This window comes from Amblyomma mixtum, chromosome 9 (assembly GCF_055824585.1).
Source record: "Amblyomma mixtum isolate Tamu chromosome 9, ASM5582458v1, whole genome shotgun sequence".
Classification (NCBI taxonomy): Eukaryota; Metazoa; Arthropoda; class Arachnida; order Ixodida; family Ixodidae; genus Amblyomma; species Amblyomma mixtum.
In genome coordinates, this window is record NC_143020.1 from 120,452,488 (window position 1) to 120,475,386 (window position 22,899).

General features: G+C 49.9%; 1 protein-coding gene and 1 non-coding gene across 2 annotated transcripts in view; both read left to right on the forward strand.

The window, feature by feature from the left end:
• LOC149331031 (chitinase-3-like protein 1) overlaps positions 1-20,081 on the forward strand; it is a 177,264-nt gene extending 157,183 nt beyond the window's left edge. The window contains exon 2 of the transcript XR_016285534.1: positions 19,988-20,081. The gene's annotated coding sequence lies outside the window, so the exon portion shown is untranslated. The remainder of the gene's footprint in view (positions 1-19,987) is intronic.
• LOC149331034 (U5 spliceosomal RNA) lies at positions 12,055-12,177 on the forward strand. Its single transcript, XR_016285874.1, has one exon. It is a non-coding gene; the product is annotated as a U5 spliceosomal RNA (small nuclear RNA).
• Positions 20,082-22,899: the final 2,818 nt, after the last annotated feature.

Consider the following 22,899-nt stretch of genomic DNA (forward strand, 5'->3'; position numbering starts at 1 on the left):
GAGGAGCGGGAGAGAAGAATTTCGAGGAGGGAATGGAAGGAGAGGAGGCTCGCTCAGAGTGAGGTAGAGAGTGTTTGGGACCATGGGGTGGGCAGGGGCCCTTTATTAAGCTTCCAACGCTGGCTACATTCGAAGAAGAATGCTTCAAGCGGTGTAACGAATCCGCGAAAGTGAAACTTAGCACGCATACCGAGTGCAACGTGTGAAGAGGATGGGCGCACACGTGCGCCGTATTGATCTGTTTTCGACAAGAACCGGCGCGTGCGTGGGTGGAGAGGCGTCGTGTTTACCGTTGGTGGGCCCTTGCTAACGAGGCACTTGCTTTATGAGCGCCCAGAATGAGACAGATGGCTTCAAAGGTGGGCGCAGTTTGATTCCCAAGAGAGGATGTTTTGCTTTTCGATTTGGTAGACAATTAGCAATGCAAGTATTAATACGCAGCTTGCGTTATCTTACTCGCAAACATATGCGCACGTGCAAACTAGGTGACTGAAGTGTCGGGTTTGGCCATGGCACGAAAAAGAGAACGTTTTCGATGCATGGGAGGTGTCTTTTTCATTTTCCTCTGCGAGTTAAAATAGTCGTTAGTTAAAAACTGAAATGTTTTCTTGCAAAATGCATTTATAAGAACGAAGACATGCACTGCATGGAGAGAGATCATCTCTGCTGTTGAGCTTCTCACCATTGCTGCTTCTTATATTCTGATCAACATGCGAAGTTAAGTCTCCTGCATGTATCTTGGCAGCTGATAACTCTCCGTACATTTCGGTCACGGAGATAAAGCCCTTCGTATATTGCTCCAGCTTGGCAGTTAATGACGAGTTTTATATTTTTTTCCTTCGTTCGCAATAAAGCTTTTATTTTCAAAATTTGTCACATTGATTTTTTTTTTATGATTCTGAAGTGCCAGCCACAGTATCTACTGCCGTAAGCAGATTGGCAGCTAGTTTTGCTTCCAGCCTGATTTAGATGATGTTAGCATAACCAAAGTCAAAGTCAGGAGCTTTCAAACAAAGGAATACACAGACAGGAATGATACTCTGTAGACCTGGAGGGCACAGTGACGGTAGCTTCCCGGAATACAAGGGAGACAGTTGGGATAAAACAAACGCACATCAAGAGTACAAAAGAATAAAACATACATGGAGGTTCTCCATCAAAGGCAGTGGAAATTGAGAAATTTATTTTTTGAAATGATCATAAGCCTCAATGGGTTCCATTTATTGAATGCTGGACTTTTATTTTTAACGGGAAGGGGGCAGGAAGGCAGGTGTTGTTGCCTACCTGGTGCTTGTAAGTTCGGTACAACGCTGTATACGTCCCATTGCAAGCTTGATTTTATAAAAGCAGCTAATTACGTTTCACAATGTCGTGTCGTGCCCTGCTTCGACGACACTTCTGGAAATCATTGAACGAAGTATTAAGGCGAAAGCCTTTAATGTCTCATCGTTGTAAGCAGCAGTTGTCGACAGAGAATGTCACGCTTTTCAGTTGGTCGAAACGGTCGTGACGTCACAGTGCGCCAATTTCAAACGGGGCCAATTGTACTTTGGCTAGTAACCATGCAACCAATTGAAGGGACCATATAGTGATGCTCCAAGTAAGTGGGACTGAACTTAGAAGAAATTGGTCGAGCTCGGGAATCGAACCCCGGTCTTCGGAGTGCGAGACGAGCATGCTATCCACTCCGCCATGCCAGCTCGATGGTTTGGAATGAACAAAGGCACGTCTAGTGAATACGGTGTCTTCGCTCACTGCCATCCTCCTCCCTTCCCTTCCGGCGAGGTTTAGGTGTCCACCGAAATATGAGAGAGAAATACATTTCTTTTCCTCAAAAACCAATTTACCGACGAGCGAGGCGTCGACCCCCCCCCCCCCCCCCCCCTCCCCTTGAATTTTGACGGGTGTCCACCGAGATATGTGAGACAGTTACTGCGTAATTTTCTTTCCTCAAATACAATCTTCATTTCCTTCATTACGGGCCATCTTCGTCTTTCTTCTTTCACTCCCACTTCCTCCGTTCCTCTACGGTGCGGTTCAGGTGTCCACCGAGATGACAGAGATTTACTGCGCCATTTCCTTTCCTCAAAAACCGTTGCGTTGAAACGGCAAGGCATCGCGCCGAACGGGTGGTGGCGTTCCGTGGACTCCCTGGCAGCGCTACAACACGCTGTCGCGTTCCACTCCTAAAGGCGAAGCTTAATCTTAAGCTTAATTAGCAGTTAATTAGTATTCAGGCATTAATCAGTAATTAACCATTAATTAGTGATTTGTCATCACTTAGTAATTAGTACTCAATTACATGTGACGCCGCCAGTGCCACAGAAGCACTGAAAGTGGTGCGGAAAACGCTTTCGCCTCTACGCACTTTAGACAGTCAAAGTGCCCCCTGAATTTTTGCCCCAGCCGCATGCAACTGGAAGCCGGTGACTAAAATTCCGAAAGCCTTCTTTTGTTATAGCAGTATGTTTCTTAACAACCTTCCTGCTTTTGTAGTCTCTCAGATCTGCACAAGGGACTTTTAGGAGATAGAGGGGGCTACGCCCAGCGTGTTTTTTTTTTTGTCATGTGAGGTTTATCTGTATATGCATGCTGCAATGGTTTGCAGCATTTGCGTGTGTGCGTACGTGAGTGGGTGGGTGCGTGAGTGCGTGCGGTGCATTATTTCAGCGACTGTTCATTACCGACGGGGCTCCATATAAAGCCGTAAAATATCTACTACTACAATGGCGTGTTTATTTGTTTTAGGAAACGCGAGCGTTTTCAGGCGAGGGTAAAGTCTGGTTAAGCTGAACGGCGACAGAAATGTCACGAAAAGTGAAAAAAAAAAGGCAGGTGTAATAGAACCCTTAATATGCAGACAAAATGCCTTCGAAGACGTTGTTTTAGTAGATGCGGAGCAGTTCTAGCGCCGAGGATAACGAAGCCGGTTTCACAAATGCGATGCGCGTCGGTAGGCCCGTTTCGTCGCATTGGAATGCAAAACGCATGGTGACGACGTGAAACAGGCAGTTGCAGAAAGAACAAGCTTCCATCCGTTTCGCTTTTCGCTTCGTGCCAAAGACGGCGCTGGTAGAGACAAACCGCCACGCCGGATGCGCAGAGAGCGCATTGTGGTCTGTCGAATGAAATGAGACGACGCTCGAGACGACAGGACTTCCTTTGCGCTCCGAGACGCGGCTGCGGTCGGGACCCAGAAAGAGGATAGTGAAGTCGGCACGAATTCAAGGCAGGTAAAAGGGAAACGAGGCGGGCGTATGTGTAAGATTGCAGTCAAGAATGAAGTGCGCTGCGAAAAGGACATCAAGAGAGGACGAGATATTGTTTTATACGAGCAACAAACGCTATGGGAGTGGGGAGGACGCAGTCTGTCTAAAATCTCGAGTCGCCGCAGCTGATGAAGGAAGTGAACAAGCAGTGTGCGCACGTACTCGCACGCGAACTGCATTTCAAAACTTCGTCGTCGTTACGGAAGCTCGCGAAGTATCCACAACGTCTCGAGAAGCTGAGAGACAAGCCGCAAACAACAGCAATGGCGTTCGAAATTTATCGGCCACCGGGTTCTTCTTTTCCTGAGCTAGTCTGCGTGTGCGTGGGGGTTGCACTGCGCCTGCGTATGAGGTAGAAAGAAAGCTGCAAGTGCTCTCTGCATATTTTCGAGTTTCTTGTTTATTCAAAGCGGGCAGTAGTACTGGCGGTGGCTTACTACGTGTCTGGGCTGCGAGACATTTCCGTATCGATGCGAATCGCTGCGCTGGTACAAGTACGTGACGAATGTTCTACTTAGGTTTGGTTTTAAAGAGCCTCGGCAGCCTAACAAAAGCCGTTTCTGCCTCTCTGACTGTAGCAACACATGAACGCAAAATCCAAGCAATAATTCTTATGGAGAAACAATCCTTTTCAAGGTTACTTTTTAAGTTCTACTTTGTTAAGCGTTACTTAAACGTAAAAAAAAAGAAAGCGTTACTTAAGCGTTTTTAAGCGTTACTTTTTGCACTCTTTAAGCTGTTAATGAAGGCACCTAGCCGCTGTGGTTGAAGAAGGCAATTTTGGATAGAAACACGTTAACTTTAGCAAGGCGTGTGGCTGAGCAGGTTGGAGCAAGGGTTTACGAGTTTATGAGGGTTTAAAGTCCCAAAGCCACTCAGGCTATGAGGGACGCCGTAGTGGAGGGCTCTGGAAATTTCGACCACCTGGTGTTCTTTAACGTGCACTGACATCACACAGTGCACGGGCCTCCAGAATTTCGCCTCCACCGAAATTCGACCGCCGCGGCTGGGATCGAACCCGCGTCTTTTGGGTCAGCAGCCGAGAAGGGGACACACAGCGCAGTTATGCGTCATCCTTGTTCTCGTGCGTTGTCTACCAGCGCTGTGGTGCTCAGAAACAAGTTAATCCTCTATAATCTCATGCAAGAAGATTTATGGTGATCCCATTTGCGCAACCAGGTCTAAGCGCAATATCATTTCTTACCGCGCAGTCATCTTCAAACGCTCATTGTTTGCGGTTTGTTCGCCAGTAGCACCGCGCTCCCAAATGTACCCCTAACATTGACAGGAAATAGTCGCCCAGCGAAAGCTGATGTCACAAAAGCACCGAGTCGTGCCCGTCTTCCACCTCCTCCAGCAGATGGTCAACCAAAGAGCCTGTGACCAATACTCGGGGAAAGTTCATCGTACGACTACCATTCCGTCTATTAGGAGCGCATAGGGCGCGGGCCTGATTCAGAGTTGCTAGGGGTAGAGCAATAGAAGTTAAATGGCAAGCAGTAGCTTTCTTGACCGCCTTTATGGCCAACACAGTTAACAACGGCGTAAGAAAAAAGAAGGAAATCTCCACCCGGAGAAGCAGGCAGCTAAGCAGATGACGAGCGATTAACAAGGCTGCAAGACTGGAGTCACTAAATATGAACGTGTGACGACATGGCCAAATCGGCTGCCCCCATTATGCTGTCCCCAAAGGAACTTTGATGAGCTAGAATAGAATCATCATTATCATCATCAGCCTGACTACTCCCACTGCAGGATAGAGGCCTCTCCCTTGTCTCTCCAATTAACCCTGTCCTTGGCCATTTGCGGCCACCGTATTCCCGCAAACTTCTTAATCTCATCCGCCCACCTAACTTTCTGCCGCCCCCTGCTACGCTTGCCTTCTCTTGGAATCCATTCCGTTACGCTTAAGGACCAGCGGTTATCTTGCCTTCGCATTACATGCCCTGCCCACTCCCATTTCTTCCTTTTGATTTTAGCTACGATATCATTAACGCGCGTTTGTTCTCTCATCCACTCCGCCCGCTTGCGATCTATTAACGTTACACGTATCATATTACATTGCTCGCTGCGTTGTCTTTAACTTAAGCTGAACCCTCTTTGTAGCCTCCACGTTTCTGCCCCATAGGCGAGTACCGGTAAGATACAGCTCTTGTGTACTTTTCTCGTGAGGGATATTGGTAAACTGCCATTCATGATATCTGACAGAACCTGCCATATGCACTCCACCTCATTCTTATTCTTCTGTGTTATTTCCCTCTCATGATAGCATAGAATATCTGCGGCAATACCGTAGTGACCACCCGTATGAACAGCAGAATGATTTTAGAGTAAGGGAGTAATTGGCTGGCATCGACCAGTACTCATCGAAACGGCTGCCGTTTAAGCTGGCCGGGACGCGTATTCGCCAACTGCAGCCTGTACAGCCACAAGGCTTGAAACCACGGTGAATTGATCACGGTGACTGAAGGTTGTCACAACTGCTTACCTAAAAGGGATAATTATTCCCTAAATAATGCTTAATCGGCGTTATATGCCACTAAGCATCACGATTTGCGACCTAAAAGGGAAAAAAATTAAGAACTGAAATTAAAAAAAAAGAATAAAATTATAGTAGACAGAGCGGAGTCGAACGGCCGACCTTCCATATGCAACACGTGCCTCTAATCCACTGCGCCAAAGCGGCGATTTTTTTTTTTTGTCTTTAAAGCCGCCGTTCTGAATGAATATATTTATAACGAGCCTTAATGGTGGCTGCTACCTGCCGGTGGGAGGCGCTGTCATCGCTGGCTGTACCGGCTGCATTTGGCGAACACGCGGCCGGGACGGTGTCGGACGAAGTCCAATGAATCAACGGCTGGAAGCAGGTACGCTCAAAGTCCAATTTGTATAGCTGAATCCCCCTGCTGGTGATGATTTTCAATAAGGGAGTACTTACATTTTTGAATGCGTTAGCTTGAACGGATGCCAATGAGAAATTTCTTCCTTATTTTAAAATCTACTCCTACGTGGTGATTTCACCCTAATTTCCAGTTGTGGTGCCTACTGGGGATTCCACTGCTGCTTAGAAAACGGACACCTTTGAAACAAGCGCACATGGGAGACGCTGCTCTGATCCGTTTCCACGATGCGCAAATAAGGTCCCTATGGTCACGTGCGAGCACGTCTGGAGCTGTTGGGCGTGCTGCAGCCCACCATGTTTCTTTTACTCGTTGTTAATTATTAATCCTTTTGGGGCCTCTTTGCCCTACAAACTGCCTTCGCCCGGCCGTCAATTGTGCCTTTAAATTAAAAAAAAAGTTAAATAGAAAAAATTAGAAGAAAAACTTCAGATTTTTTTTCTCCTGAGCGTTGGCCAATTTTCTTCTATTTTCAATTTTTTTTTTCTTGCGATAACCTATGGTTCGTTGCGGGCTTCCTCTCACATTTATTTTTTAGGTTTGTTAAATGCATTTTTTCAGAGTTTTACAATAAAGGGCCAACCGCTCATGCGCAATGGAGGGTGCTTTCTTAAAGGGACGCTGATAATAAACTGAAGTTGGCCTGTAATTTATTGGGAATTACATTCTGATGACAATTAAAGGGACCAATCTGACCGAAAACGGAGAGTTTATCAGATAGAAGAGAACCAAAAACGGAATACAGGCATCTCCATCAACACCCGAATTCGCAACTAAACTGCATACGTGTACGCAAATTTTCGGGTGCGGATCTAAAGTTGCTAGGCTGCATCGCCGTTCACTTAAAAATGGCAGCAGTCTGTCCTTCCCGATGTAGACGTCAAACGTTTGAATGAATCGGCTGGAATAATTTTGAAGTCAAATTTATCAGCATGCATGAATGCTTCCTTTGCTGCCGGACATACGTCAATGTACCCAAAAGTGGCAGAGGATAAATTGTCACTGAGAACAATATTTACCTGAAGTTGTTCTCAGTGTCACTTAATAGCTGGCGCCACCTGTCACATGCATTTGTCATCAGCATGAACCGCGCATGCGCACTGGAATCTGGTGGTGTGTGTTCTGCGGCTGGAGCTCGATTGAAGAGGGGAGGTAAGCATGTGTTGAGCGGCCGTGTGAAAAAATAGGCTCGTCTAACGCACTGAATTAAACCCTGATGTTCTGTTTAAAACCTCGATCGACATTAGAACTTATTCATGCGGAAGGATTAAATGGCTATGTTGATGCCGGAAATGGGCAAAATGTGTCACCGGATGTTCCTTCCATGAAACGTCACTAGGTATGCGACGTCATTGGTCATATGACGTCATGAAGCATGTAGGTTGTGAGACATTAGGATAAAGACAAGAACAGAAAATTTCGGTCTAGGTAGGAATCAAACCCGGGCCGCCGGCGTGCGACATAACATGACAGGATGACTCAAAATTGATTATGTTGGAGCTTTCCTATCTGGTGGTTTCTAATAATCCTGGGATGGATGGATGGATGGATGGATGGATGGATGGATGGATGGACGGACGGACGGACGGACGGACGGACGGACGGACGGACGGACGGACGGATGGATGGATGGATGGATGGATGGATGGATGGATGGATGGATGGACGGACGGACGGACGGACGGACGGACGGACGGACGGACGGACGGACGGACGGACGGACGGACGGACGGACGGACGGACGGACGGACGGACGGACGGACGGACGGACGGACGGACGGACGGAAACAACGTTTATTAGAAAAAAAATCTTCCAGGCTGGTCCCCTGCTGGTCGTGGAGTCCACGGGCTTGTGCTTCACGTAAAGCCCGATCCATCAGCCATTTCTGGCCGGCACGCTGGGCGGTACATCAAGCAGCCGCCCTGTCTGCATCTTTTCTGTGTCCTGTGTCCTGCGTAGTTTTATGTCTTCAGAATGCCTTACCAACTAGCCTCTCATCACACACTCCCAGGAAGATTGAGTGGGATTGGGGATGGGGGGTACAGCCTTTGGGGAAGGACATTCCCAAAGGTAGTGGAAAAGTGTGGATCTGGGCACGCCACAGGTGTTGTAATCAGGAGGAAAGGTGACGTGAAAGCATGAGAGACGGTAGGGTGAAATAAAGCAGCCTGTCTGTAATTGTTGCCATGTGGCGCTGGATAAGAGCGACAAGGTACTGTGGGGTGGTGGCAGTGTCATGTGGCTGAGCTTGTAGAATGTGGTGATTTGATGATATGTAGAGAGGACCGATGGGGCCTCTTGCGCAGGGTTGGGTGTCCGATCGTCCGCGGTCCGGGAGGAGAGTTCTCGGGCTAGTGCATGAACACGATCATTACCGGGGATCGAGGCATGCCCAGGGACCCACGACAGAATAACCTTTCGGTCGAGAGAGGCGGCCGTGGCAAAAATACGGTGTGTGGCCGGTGTCGCCACGCCCTTTATGTAGTGGCGGTACGCGGCTTGAGAATCTGTGCGAACTTCGGTTATGTTTTTGTTAATGGGGGAGTGGGCCAACGGAAGTGCGATAGCGGCTTCTTCCGCCTGTGCAGGTGAATTAGTTCGGATAGTGGCGGCGGCTTCCACTGTGCCGTCTTCATAGGCCCGGCAGTGCACGTTAAATATCCCCAGGTTATCGAAATTATTCCGGATGATGATGATGATGATATCCTCAGGCTTCATGGCACATACCCACGCCGGGGGATTGCCCAGGGTGCAGACCTCCACTACTGCGTGGAGTTGGATCTTCGCATCGGCAGCTATATTCCAATATGCGCCAGGCAAGCGGGGGAGCCCAGCCCAACTCATAGTTCCGACAGGACCCCCGCGAGTCGGTGATGATGTGTATCGACTTGGGATTAGTGAGAGCAAGAGCAATGGCAATCTCCTCCGCGTGTTTTGCGCTGTAGGCATTGAAAGTGAGCCCGTTTACTGTGTTTGTGTTGTGTACGACTGCGGCCGTGTACCACACCCCGTGGTGTGGGCCGGCAACGTCCACGTAATACACATGTTGTTGGTTACCATAGTATTGCGCCAACGCTTCCGCGCGCGCCTGGCGACGACCGCTATGGTCTTCTCTGGACATGTTGCGGGGAAGGGGTCGGACCCGGAGGGCGCGTCTCCAGGGTTCTGGCACTCTCTCCCTTTCCTAAATATGGTAGTCATGTTTGATGTGTAGCCGGTCCAAGAGGCGGCGACCGGACGTGGTCTGTGCAAGACGCGTGTATTGGTTGACTAAGTGGGCTTCTCGAAGCTCCCGGGATGTGTTTACCACGCCCAAGGCCAGAAGTCGCTGGTTGGACGTGGTGACCGGGAGGTCGAGAGCCCGCTTGATGACTTTCCGGTGGATGACCTCCAGTTGGTCATCATCATGTTTGCGCAGGTGCAAGTAGGGGGTTGAGTAGAGGATTCTACTCGTTACGAAAGCATGGGCAAGCCGCAGTGCATCCTTGCTTCGTAATCCGCCCCGCTTGTTGGAGACCCGGCGGACCATGCGGCCCACCTGGTCTCCCACCGTGCGAAGTTTGGCTAGGGTGGTGTCGACTCTGCGCTGGTGGTGTATGAAGATACCAAGAACGCGGATCTCCTTGGACTGCCGGATCGGTCCCGAGGGGAGACTGATGCAAAGCGGAGTTGTGTCCCGAGGAGAGGGACGTATGTGCACAAATTCTCATTTAGATGGGGCGCACTGGAGTCCGCAGTAGGCCGCGTAGTCGTCGACTAGGGTCGCCGCTGCTTGCAGGCAGGATTCCATGTGGCTCAGGTTACCTTGCGTGGCCCAGATTGTAATGTGATCCGCATAAAGAGCGTGATGTATCCCGGGCAAAGAGGACAATTTGGAGGGAAGATGAAGCATTGCCAAATTGAAGAGGAGGGGAGACAGGACCGCGCCTTGAGGTGTTCCCCTCGAGCCGATGGTGTATGGCCTGTGTTCCGCATCTTGTATGCGTATGTAGGCTTGACGGTCTGTAAGAAATTGTTTTATGTAGTTGAATGTTTTGTGGCCACAGTTGGTGTTACTGAGGTGGTCCAGGATTACTTCGTGTTTGATGTTGTCGAATGTGCCTTTAAGATCCAAGGCCAGGACCACCTTGTCGTTGTGGGGACATTCGACGCAACCTGATTTGGGCCCCCGGTCACTAGGGCCTCCAGGGAAACGAACAGGCCGATCAGGCCGCCCGCGCACTCTCTCCCCGGGCTATCTCCCTGTCCTTGGGCGCCTACCACCAATCAGACAATCTGGCCCTTACATTCAAACACATCACCGATTACTACAAGGAGGAGCACCGGCGCTACCCAGCCCCTTGTAAGGGACTGGATCGCGCTGACGAGCGCCTCCTCATCAAAATTCTTACTAACACTGTACTGTGCCCGGCGGTACTTAAACATTTCAATGCATCATTTGATGGCACGTGCCAGTTCTGTGGGGAGGTGGCTGACACCTTCCACATGGTTTGGGCGTGTCAATCAAACCCATCTATCCCCCCCACCCCAACCCCACCAGAGAGGACTGGGAGGCGGCCCTGCTCGGCTGTCAGGACCTAAAGACCCAAAAGGCCTTGGTTCACCGGACGCGGGCGGCGTTGCTTGCCAATGGGGCCCCGGAATAGGGGCTCCACCTAGTATTGTTAGGGGAAAGGGCCAATAGGGCCTACTTCAATCACCTCTCTGTAAAAATTTATTGCATTATAAATGTTTTTCACCACCACCACCACTACTGCACCTCTTTCTCTTTCTTCTTTCACTCTCACCTTCCTTTCTTCCCTCACGGCTCGGTTCAGGAGTCCACCGAGATATGCAAGACAGATACTGCTCCATTTCGTTTCCTCAAGAACCAAAAATAATAATAATAATTTACAACCCGAAATTTCACTTGAAGTGACCTTGGCCGAAATAGACAAATTGGATTATGGATTCCTGGGAGGTAGTATGACACTGGCAAGTCCCCAACATGGCCCATCAGCGTATATGGTATGGACCACGCGAAATTCGACCTTCAAGTGATCTTGGCCGGTTATGACTGCCAGTGATCCCGTCTGTGCTCGGATCGAAGACAGGTTTGACCTTGTCTCAAAATGAGATTGGCCCGCTCTCGAAATTTGCTTGGCCCATCGCCGAAAATTTCAAAATTGAGTTGACCGACGTTCGGAACTTACCTGGGACAGCCATGGGTTTTTCTATCCCCGAAATTCTGGTGGCTCACCAAAATTTGTGTGGCTCACCGTGCTTTCGTACATCTTTTTGTGCTTAGCCATGCTAAACCGACAGCCATCTTTTTTTTTTTTTTGGCGTCGAGAACACGCCGCTTTATCACCCTTTGTCGCTGATGGAGCCCCAGTGACACGAGAAGCTACGCGACTTGCTAAAGGACAGCCATTCGAAACCATTAAAGGCGAACTGACAAAATACAAAAGCAAAACAAATCTACGTTTCAATAAGGACCTTGCACTTATAAAGTCAGTGAGCCGGGTTCTGTAGATTGGACCTAGGTGTGCTCATTTTTCAACCAAAAACGTTTACGAAATCAAACCGAATAAGTGGCATCTCTTGGCATCATGCCGATAATGGGGTCCCGTGGGCCAGTTTGCTAGTGTTAAGTATTGGAGAGAGTCGTGGAGTATCTGTTCTCGCTTCGGCGAGCGCGGCTTCGGCCGCTTATCTCTTTTTTGAGCAGCGTCCGCTCCGGCGGACGCAGTTGTTGCTGCGACGCGCGTCTTTTCTTTCCTCTGATCTTTTAACTCTCCTCTGTCTGCACGATGGCAGCGGTGGTGGCTCGGCTGGAGCCAGTAGCAGGCCCGTGCAATTTCCTTTTCATCCTTCTCTCAGTCACAACAACAACAACAGTGTTAAGCTCTCGCCTCTCCCAGTCACGAATCAATCTTTCGCCTTTTACTAAAGATTGCCGTGTGGAGGGGCACCCCAATGAGCCTGTAGGCAAATTTTTGGGAGCTCTTGCCCGTTTGGGCGAGGCCTACTACCTCAATCAAAAGAAAGAACACTTTTAATACGGTTGTTTAAATAGCAAAAAGTAACTCTTTACACGATAGCGGGGAGAGCTCGTTGCCGCAAATAATCAGGACCTGCGTAAAAAAAAAGTCGTACCATGCCAACCGTTTGCAGTAGAATGTTCCGGATAGTGTCATACGATTCAGAGTTTCGTGCAGCATAAACTTGGTGGTTCAGTTAAAACTTACCTCGTGTAATGGATTAGAACCAGCAACCTTAATCGGAGGTTGCGGATGTCAGCCGACATATGTGAGACGGTTACAGCGTCATTTTCTTTCGTCAAATCCAATTTTATGCGAAGCATACTACTTTAGCTACCACTTCAGCCCTTCACCGTGGTTTTGCGCCTCCAAATCACGTGATACATGACGTCACACCACGTGACACGATGACGTCACGACAGTGGAGAAACGGGGGCCCACCTCGCGTCGTCGTTGTGGTTGTGCGCCTCCAAATCACGTGATACATGACGTCACACCACGTAACACGCTAACGTCACGACAGTGGAGAAATGGGGGCCCATCTCGCGCCATCGCTGTGGTTGTGCGCCTCCAAATCACGTGACACGATGATGCCACACCACGTGACACGATGACGTCACGGCAGTGGAGAAACGGGGGCCCACCTCGCGCCGTCGCTGGGTTGTGCGCCTCCAAATCACGTGATACATGACGTCACACCACGTGACACGATGACGTCACGACAGTGGAGAAACGGGGGCCCACCTCGCGCCGTCGCTGTGGTTGTGCGCCTCCAAATCACGTGATACATGACGTCACACCACGTGACACGATGACGTCACGACAGTGGAGAAACGGGGGCCCACCTCGCGCAGTCGCTGTGGTTGTGCGCCTCCAAATTACGCGACACGATGATGCTTCGCATTCTCCAGGCTTAACCAAGTTAAGCCTCAGCCATTTTTTTTTATTTCATGATGATGATGTCCTCAGGCTTAATGGCACATTCAGTTTTCATTTCCTTCATTACATTTCATTACCACACCTCTTCTTTTCATCTTTCAGTACGTGAAAGGGCTGGCCCTTTCAAGTACTGTTCCGCTTGTGTGGGGTTTGTAGCGAAAGCTACATTGGCCACGAACTTTCGATTTCGCTGTGGCGGCCGAGGAGGCGCAGAACCCATTTTGAGCTGTTCCCTAGCGACCGTCGCAGCTGGCGGACGCCGCGCGCTCACCGCGTTATCTGGCATGACGTCACAACGCGTGCCTCACCGCGGAGCGGCCGCTGCCGTTCGGTATGACGTCACACCGCTTGCCTCGTCGTTGCGCTCGCCTCCGCTCCCTTTTTCCAGCAGTGTCGCATGCCTGATAACATGTCGGAGGATCGAAAAGGAGAGCTCGCGTGTGCCGCAGCCACAGCTCAGGCGGCAGTATGACAGAGTATCTCAAGCGGGAAAGGGCGGCGGATGTTGCCAACGTCTCCGCGTCGACATCGGCCGCTGGTTCGGTTGCCTTTCGCTCAGTATAACCCTGCTTAGCCGAGCTGAGCCACCGCCATTTGTTACAGTGAAACCTGTTGCGGCTTCTCACAAACCATTTAGTGGAATCATCATGATCAAAAACTTTATCAACGAACAGAGTGTTTGGAGCACTTGAGAGCAGAAAGTTGGACTAGTTGGTTGGTATGAACACTGAAAATTGGCAGTGGCTTAGCTCAGCTATGCCAGGTTATACGTAGTTGTTTTGCTTATCATCATGGCTACTCGGCTCTCCTCGGTCGGAGGCGAGCGGCGTCTGCTCCGCGGTCTGCGCGCCGCGCATCAGCTGCGCGGCTCTGACGTCACTCGGCTCCTTGCGCATGCGCAGAACTGGCGACCGACAGCCACAGCGAAACGGCGAGACTGCAGGTAATGTAACTGTCGCTATAAAACTTTATTTACCAAGAGAATTCGAGGCCCGCAGACCTCGTGGTTCTCCGCACGAGCTCACTCACGGTCTAAACGCTCATGTGGTGTTGGTCTATGACGTATGCAGCGATCTTCTGCCTGGCCAGGTCCGTTGACCGTAATGAAGTCTCCCATTCCTCCCAGGTTCGGAGAGGCACCGGCCCGGCGAGGGAGGAAACGCCGGGCATGATAGCAGGATGTAGGTAAGGGTGGCCTTGGGGTAGGAGCACAAAATGCATATGAGGGATACCGGCATATAGCTGGTGTAGGAAGCGTTCGCGTCTGCAGGCGACGCCAGACTGACTATTCTCTGGTAGTGAGGGATGGGTGGTGTGACGGTTAGATTAGGCGCTCAGTGCGGGAGTTTGCGGTGAGCTCAGCAAACGAGTGCATACGCTCCTTCGTGAAATCCCCCACGAGGTCCGTCCGTGCCCGGTTTCTAGACCCTCAGGATAAGGAGTCGGCGGCCTCGTTGCCGGGATTTCCCGAGTGCCCAGAAGAGCTCAGCGCGTCGGGGGAGGGGGGGCATGTGCAGCAGGCATCGTGCAGGGAGATGAATGACTCAGTGGTTAAGGCGCTTGTCTACTGAGCCGTAGTACCCGGGTTCGCACCCGACCATGGCGGCAGCGTTTCGGTGGAGGCGAAACGCAAACGGCGCCCGTGTGCTGTTCTATGTCAGTGTCAGATCCCCAGGTGCTCGAAATAATTCCAGAGACCTCCACTACGGCACCTCTTTCTTCCTCTCTTTTTTCGCTGCCTCCTTTATCCTTTCCCATACGTCGCGGTTCGGATGTTCACCGAGATATGTGACAGTTACTGCGTCATTTCCTCCCACCGTATTTTTAGGATGAGGCGCTCGTGTCTGAGGCCCGAGTTTCGGGCCGAGGAGCTAGCTCAATAAACGTTTCTGCCCTTCCAGGACTACGAAACAGGAGTGATTCGATTTGCTACAGCTTCCCCAGCAAGCGGCGTGGAACATTGGAACCGGGAGAAAGCGAGCACACATTTGTCTCTCCTGCACGCGTTCACACACGTTGATTCGTGTCCCAGCAGGTCCGCAATGCCGCAGCGAATTACTGTAGCCGGGTGCGTGATTTGAGTTGGAAAGCGACAATTCGCCTCGCTTGTCTACCCACTACACATCCCGGCTGCCTGCCCGACCCGACGAATTAGCGTGCAGGAGAATGCCCCGCGTGAACCACGAGACTGGCTTCTGCTACAGAGTACCATATATTTCGACGCAGTTCTCTGCTAGACCGCTGTGCTTGGGCGCGTTCTGGGCAATTGGTTCAAATTAAAGGTACTATAATACTGCCTGTACTACACAGCCACCGTCACTAACAGCCCATTCTGGCTCGTCCGATCATCTTCGTCATCGTCGTGCGCGAAGAGTCGGACGACGCTGTCATTTTCGCCTTCTGGAAGTTCGTCTGCGGTTATTGTCAGGTTCCGTGCAAGATTTGATGCCATTGGCAATGTTGTGAAAAACATCAGCGCACGAAGCAAGCAGGCACCCGTCCTATTCCTCCTGGTAGTTACATGCTTTACCGCCCAGTCAGGCGGCTCAACTCTCTCATGTGTATACAAGCAGCAGTGCACAGAACAGTTGCCGCTCGGAGCACCCGGGGTGCCGATAGAGCGGAGACCGTGTTTGGCGTTCTCACTTCTCGTTAGCAAATTTCAGTCAGCTCTTCCTCCTGTTCTTCCGTAGTATCTGGGCGGGGACAAGAAAGGGCTCGAAAATGAATAAAAACAAAGGGCGAAAGGCTCAATCCGTTTCATGACTCCCCACCGCAGTTTATGCAGAGAACAAGGCACGTACGCAGGAGCCTCTATCCAGGTGAAGACTCCGTATGGCGAATAGGAGAGAGGCTGTCTACAGCCGCTGCCGCCAGCGAAGTCGCGCTGGCTGCTCAAGTTGTGATCGGAGGCAAGTGTAGATTTGGAGGTCCAGTATTCAAAGCGAGAAAACGAACGTAAAAAAAAAGAAACTGACACAAAACAATCGCAAACCGGATGAGCTAGTCTGTCTCCGATGTTGACAGGCAGGGTATGTGAGCTAGACCTTTGGCCACGCGCTCCGCTGTTCGCATTTGATTTGATGCGGATAGTGCGCCTCTTTCACTTCCACTTGCATCCGCACTTGCCGGCGGCAGTGCGGATGCATAGCTGTGTCACTTCTCTGCGCCTCTCGTGCTTCGCCACGCTTCATAAGACATGGTTTATTTTGTTATTTTGTGTGCCTTCGGAACACGATCGCTTTCTTTTGCAATCGAACTGAGCCGTTTTCATAGAGAGCAGCGCATAATGCTGGGCTCAGTTTTTTTTCAACACTATGCCTTTAGGCTCGCGCCGAGTTTTGCGGAGAAGGCTGTCCCACACAAGGATCTTCGGGCCTGCCGAATACCGCAGAAAACGTTTTCGGTGTTTATTTACGAAAACCTTATTTCATTGCTTTTAAAGTATAGAATTTGTTGCAGTATCAGTTATATTTTGTTTCCGGTTCTGTCGAGTTTCATACCGCAAAACTTATATTGACAAAGGAAAAAAACTTCAGATTCGAGAAAACGTGCCAGTGTTAATTTCTGCGCTCTATTTTCCTCACAAAACAGGCCAGAAAAATAATACGCCTGTGCATTTTTGAAGTGCTAAACTACTTTACCTTCATCAAAACGAAAACTACGCAGCCAGCGCAGCGTTGTGGGAGCACGCATCTGAAAAATGATGACTTCGGGAAGCCAGAGCGAATTGGATGTGAAACCGGCGGAAGCGTCGAAGTAAGCTGCCTTGATCAGAATTTCTGTAGCGCGAAATTACTTCGGCGAAGTCGGAAACGCAGCTGCACGGCTGCTAGGGTTTAATACTTTATGCGCCAAGAAACGGAGAGCATATATAAAAATAAAACTAATGTTACACTGTAGACAAAAGATAAAAAAAAAAGCAGGTTATAGTTTTGGTGAAGCTGGATTTTTTAATTCAGTTCTAGGAAACTAGGCCCTATTGACAAGTGAATGAAAGCTCTCTTTTTGTGTAAATATTGCCGCCTTCTTTTTGTCTGAGTTGCTAATTACATTCACGAACTGACCTCATCAATTTGCTTGTATTTCGAAAAGCTTTAACGTTACGGTAGGTTGCACGGTTTATCAGTTTCTCAGCTGTTAGGCCTGTGGCGAGTCGGGTTATGCAGCGTAGTTGTTTAATCATTTATGCATATGTTTGTTTGTTTTTCCCCAACGGTACTTCTTTCCTTACAGCGGGCGGGGGGAGGGAGGGTGGTAAGAAGGGTAACAAGATATTTAACACGAGTGCAACAACGGCGACCAACAGCCAAAGCTTGATTTGCCGCTCTCTTATCTGCAGTGGGGTGTTGGCACACTTACTACAAGGTCACGTGGGTACGGCATACATCTTGTAGGCTTGCCTTTCTTTCCTAAAGGCTACGGCAGCACAAAACACAAAGGGAAGTGCCGCGCTTGTTTCCCAGTGCCAACAGAGTACAGCTTAAAGTGACGTCGTTTTTCCTCTCCCAGGCACACTGCAGCCAACTTTTGCATACCTACTCGCCACAACGTTCAGCTACCATGTGCTGCGCTACAGTATGTGCCAATAGGCTAACACTTTTCACATGACCCGCAGGGTCCTCATCCTTGTATAGATCACAGCCAGTCCCTCTGCACGTGTGTAGAAACGACTATTGGTGCCCAAGAAAGCAGTGGCAAGATTGCCGTACTCGCCTGACGCGTTCCATTTCGAAGCATAACATTTCATCACTTGCGGCAAACTAACTCGAAAAGGGCAGGCATCTGTACAAGAGCGAGTGTGCTTCAGTATACCAACCCTACAGACGCCGCTGTCACAGCACGTGGACAGTTCCCTCCAGAGTTTGTCTTAAAACGGGGTGACGTTCGGAAAGTGCACAGCTGGCCATCCGTCTTAGAGCCATTAGTGATTGCAGGCAGGCAGCTAGATGGTTTGCGTACGCGTTTCCTCTGATGAGAACTTAACAGTGTGAAACCAGGCCTCCTTTCAGGACTGTAGCCGGACGTTAGTTACTTCGCTCTCACAAAGAGCATGACGCCATTTGTTGTGACAGACGACTCGCTGAGGCATCGATGACGCTTGCCTCACAGGCATAAAGGAATTCAGGCTCCTCCGATGCGGCTGTAAAGAACTGATGCGGCCAGAGGAGAGTGTTTCTATTGTGTTAAGGATTTCTTTAGTTCGAATCACCGTCTCTGTCGAAATATATATTTGACACATTCTGCTTTTCTGTGGAACTGCGACGAAACTTCGCTGCATCACCTTTGGCAGGGAGCTTACATTGCAATAAACGTATTTGTATACAGCTCGATAAGCAGTGGATATGAAATTACACAATGGCGCTCTTTTTCATATCGACTACTTATCGAGCTGTAGTATCGAGCTGAAATTGTATGATGGCGCACAGCAGCGGTGGCTAAGTGGTTGAGCATTTGCCTCGCACGCGGGTGGTGCGGTGTTCGATCCCCAGTGCCGCCGGGTACCCACCGGTGATATACAATGGGTACAAGCTTTCCTCTCGCCTGATGTTCGGCTTCTCTTGGGTGAAGTGCTTGGGAAATGAGTCCTTGACCTCACCTTCAGTAGAAGCAAATGCCTTGTGCCATGGCACTCTGGTAACAGATGCTCTTGTGTCATAAAAATCCAGCATCATCATCACGTGATGGCGCCCCTCAGCGTGTCCTCTGCTTTTTCCGGTAGTGGGACGCCAAGTCCCCTTCTGACGCCGCCGCGGTGGCTCAGTGGTTATGGTGCTCGGCTTCTGACCCGAAAGACGCGGGGTCGATCCCGGCCGTGGCGGTTGAATTTCTTTGGAGGAGAAATTCTAGACTCCCGTGTACTGTGCGATGTCAGTGCACGTTAAAGAACCCCAGGTGGTCGAAATTTCCGGAGCCCTCCACTACGGCGTCCCTCATAGTCTGAGTCGCTTTTGGACGCTAAACCCCATAAACCAAACCAAACCAAACTATCTGTAGGTGTATACACGCAGGTACGATGCTACATCGAGAACAATGGCGAAAATATTTACGGCAATTTCTTCGCCACGTGCAGCAGGTAGCCTGTGAGGTATAGAACAAATTTGTTGGATGCAAAATCTGCCGTTTTATTTTTCTATAATACGACATGTATGGTTGAGCAAACCCGCCACACTGAGGCAGAAGTAGAAATGGGCAGTGCTTTGCTGCAAAGCGGAGGTGAAAACAGACTTCTGGGACGCGCACGGATTGGTGAATGGCTTTCTTATGTTATAAAGCGGAAGATGAGACTAGTGCGGTAGATCGGGAACTTCTAAAACCAATTCGCTTAAGGAGCTACGTGGTGGTTTTTCTTCATGGACACGCTAGCTCATGAGATATGTAGAAACCACTGAAAGGAGCCGCCGCGGTGGCTCAGTGGTTAAAGTGCTCGGCTGCTGACGCGAAATACGCGGGTCCGATCCCGGCCGCGGCGGTTGAATTTCTTTGGAGGAGAAATTCTAGAGGCCCGTGTACTGTGCGTTGTCAGTGCACGTTAAAGAACCCCAGGGGGTCGAAATTTCCGGAGCCCATCACTACGGCGTCTCTCATAGCCTTAGTCGCTTTGGGACGTTAAACCCCATAAACCGAACCAAACCAAACGACTGAAAGGACGAAGACATCGGTGGTGAGAAGGTGGCGATATGAGGCTACAATCTTACATTTACTGACATCTAGACGCCGTGTAGCGAAGGGGAAATCGCAAACTGGTTGGCATGTTATTACCGCGGGAAAAACAAAAAAATGCCGGCTGCAGGACAACTTGAACCAGCCGTCATCCCTTCTTCCAAAAGCCATTTCATTTCTTCTTTTTTCCAGGGCGACTTGAGTGCTGTGGATCGCAGGAATAGTCGGACTGCTCCCGGGTGATGCCAGGGTGGGGATTTTCTTCATTCGACTACGCAAATGTGCCGCGCATGATGGGTGGTAAGTGAGCTTTGAGAGTTGGAATGTATAAGGACGGTGGGAGGGGAGAGCGTCGCAGCTCTTCCTCATTAGGGGCGTGCACCATTCGACGTATAACCATGAGCTGTGCTGCAAACCAGGTAGTCCCCCATGACTGGCCCTTTTCGCGCCTCCCGATATTCAAATTACACGTGCACGCGTCGCTGATGACGTCACAAATGGCGCCAGCGCTTTACTATGCTTCAGCGGGAAACCACCCGACTCGGATTCGCGAGAGACCCACATCCCGTACCGGACGAGCGGGGAAACGAGGTCCCGCCTTTTATGCAACTTTCGGTGGGAGCGACGGGGAAAAAAAGAAAAAAGAAATTGCACTCAACGAATACCTTACCTAAGTGGGGAAATATTGTAAAAATAAGCGATATGCTGGATCGCGGAAGCGCCGAGGTGAATAGTAATTCGTCAAAGCGTGAAGCTTTGCGCCCTACCAACCTGCCCCTTTTTGCTCCGCAGCGCGGCCCGCATTAATGGAACGTCATGCCAGTTAAGATATCCTTTTCTCCCTTTCTCTTTGCCGAGGTTGGGAAGGAAGGCGAACCTTGGAGACGGCAACTGGGCGGTAGTTATTGATTTTTCTCGAACTCCCGTCTCCCGGAAAACTTTTGGGGAGGGGAAAATCGAAGTGCGTCTTCTCTGCCTTCGTGTCCGCAGAACGCGTTGGGCGAGATGGAAAAGGAAACAAGTTAATGAAAGGAATAATGCAAAGAAAACAAAGTGGCGCGGAGTAGGGGCAAAGCTGCGGACGGAAGCGTCGACGAAGCTCGAATGCGAGAATTGGCCCCAACTCTTTCGACCTCCGTCGAAGACAGCGCTGCACTGCTGCCATAATTAGTGTTTCGTGGATGCCAGCGCATTTCTTGTGGCACATTACAATCGGTGATCCGGAGCCGCTCTCTGAATCCGTGAAGGCGCAAGATATGTCTAGAAAGTCTAGGGACCATGACGTCGCGGCCCGTTCAGAACTCATGATCTAAGTCCAAATCACACTTTGAAACAAGCTCTTCGGTTTCGCAGAGCAATAAAAAAAGAAAACGTGCCTCGGATCACCGACTGGAATATGCCATTAGACGTAGCTGTGAGTGCATTTTGGTAGCTTCTCGCCGCAATTGATGACTCACCGCTGAGAGCGTGGGATGAACTCTTGCTTAAGCTGGAGCCGGCATCATCTTTTCAGGGGCTCAGCTGACAGTGTTGATCACACGGAAGGGTATATTCGTGTCATGGCTTCCACTTTGACCGCTGTGGAGTGGTAATGCCTGCTGAGGGCTTTGTGAACTCGCCTGCAAAGTAGCTCGTCTGTGCCTGCTTTCACAATTCGGCATGATCTGAGGGAAGCGCAGTAGTTTAGGGCCCTTCCTAAACACTGAGCGTTACTTCAGTAAAAGCATTCTTTATTACACCTGGTGAAGACGGCGCCCCTTCTAAAAGCCACCCCCCTTCAGTGCAGACAAAAGGGCGACTCTTGATGGCCGCTGCGGTTTCGGTCCTTGCACCCTGACAAACGTGCGTCGTGCGCAAAAGATCTGGCGATGCCTTATGAGTAGGGCCCGGAACTTCAGGCATTTGCCTAAAAAAGCCTATAAATGCCTAAACGGAGGATTTTTGCACTTGCCTGCCTTTTTGTAATTTTATAGGAAATAGTACCTATTTAGTCGCACTTTTTGCCTATAAATGCCTAAATCCGGTATTTCGGTCCTCGATGCCGATTTTGAGACATCTGCTAAATATGGTGAAAGGCGCGCGCCGATGCACGCACAAAAGACGCGGGTTTCGCCAAACGTTTTTCTCGTGGTGTAACTTGAGCGAAGTGTTTTTCTCGAAGTGTAGCAAGAGGCGAGTGCAAACTTCTCAACATTGACGGCAAGGATGACAAAGTTGGAAATGGCTGGACTCTCAATAAATGAATCATTGACGCCAGTCGCAGAAGTACCAGCAGCACTTCAGGGACTGGAAGGAAAGGGCGCTACTGCTTCTACGAAGATGCAGCCATTGGTAGAAAAAATAGAGGCCTATAAACAGTGTCCCAAATGATATACTTTCTGCGCGGAGACGTACGGCCACATTACCCAAGGCCTGAGCCACTAGCAACTCCCATGCTTTAGGTTCGCGCCACTAACTTCATTGACGTCGAAAGAAGCTTTTCAAAGTATAAAGCTCTGCTTAGCGAAAACGGAAGGAGCTTCAAGTTCGAAAATCTGAGAATGTGCTTTATTGCTTCAGTTGAGGACTGCGTACGCTCCGTGCTTGACTGACAAATCTTGTAGTAATAAATGAAGAGTATTATCGAAAGCGCCTATTTTTGCTTTATAGCGCCTATTTCAATATTTTTTAGAGCCTAGATGCCTGCCTATTTCGGGATTCTTTAGTGCCTAAATTTCCGGGCCCTACTTATGAGCTTAGAAAGCTGGGCTAGTTGGTTGCTAGTACAATCGTGCGACATTCCAGCGGCGAAAGAAGACACGGACAAAGGTGTTCGTCCTGTCTCCTCTACCTTCGTTCGTGTCTTTTAGCCGCTCGAATGTCTCCCAATTGCCTTATGGGCTGCAGGTATACAATGTTGATGCGGTGCACGAGCTCGTCGCAAGGCGTTGCTCTGATGCACCTTCTACTAAAGTGAAGGCAGTCATTCAGTGAACACGTTATCATCTAATGCAGCTCACGTATGGACAAAGTGTGAAGGCTTTTGATTCTGATGGCTTGACAAGCAAAGAAAGAGAGAGGGCACGAGGGCTGGTAATGAATAGCATTTCCTTCGATGCGCCTTT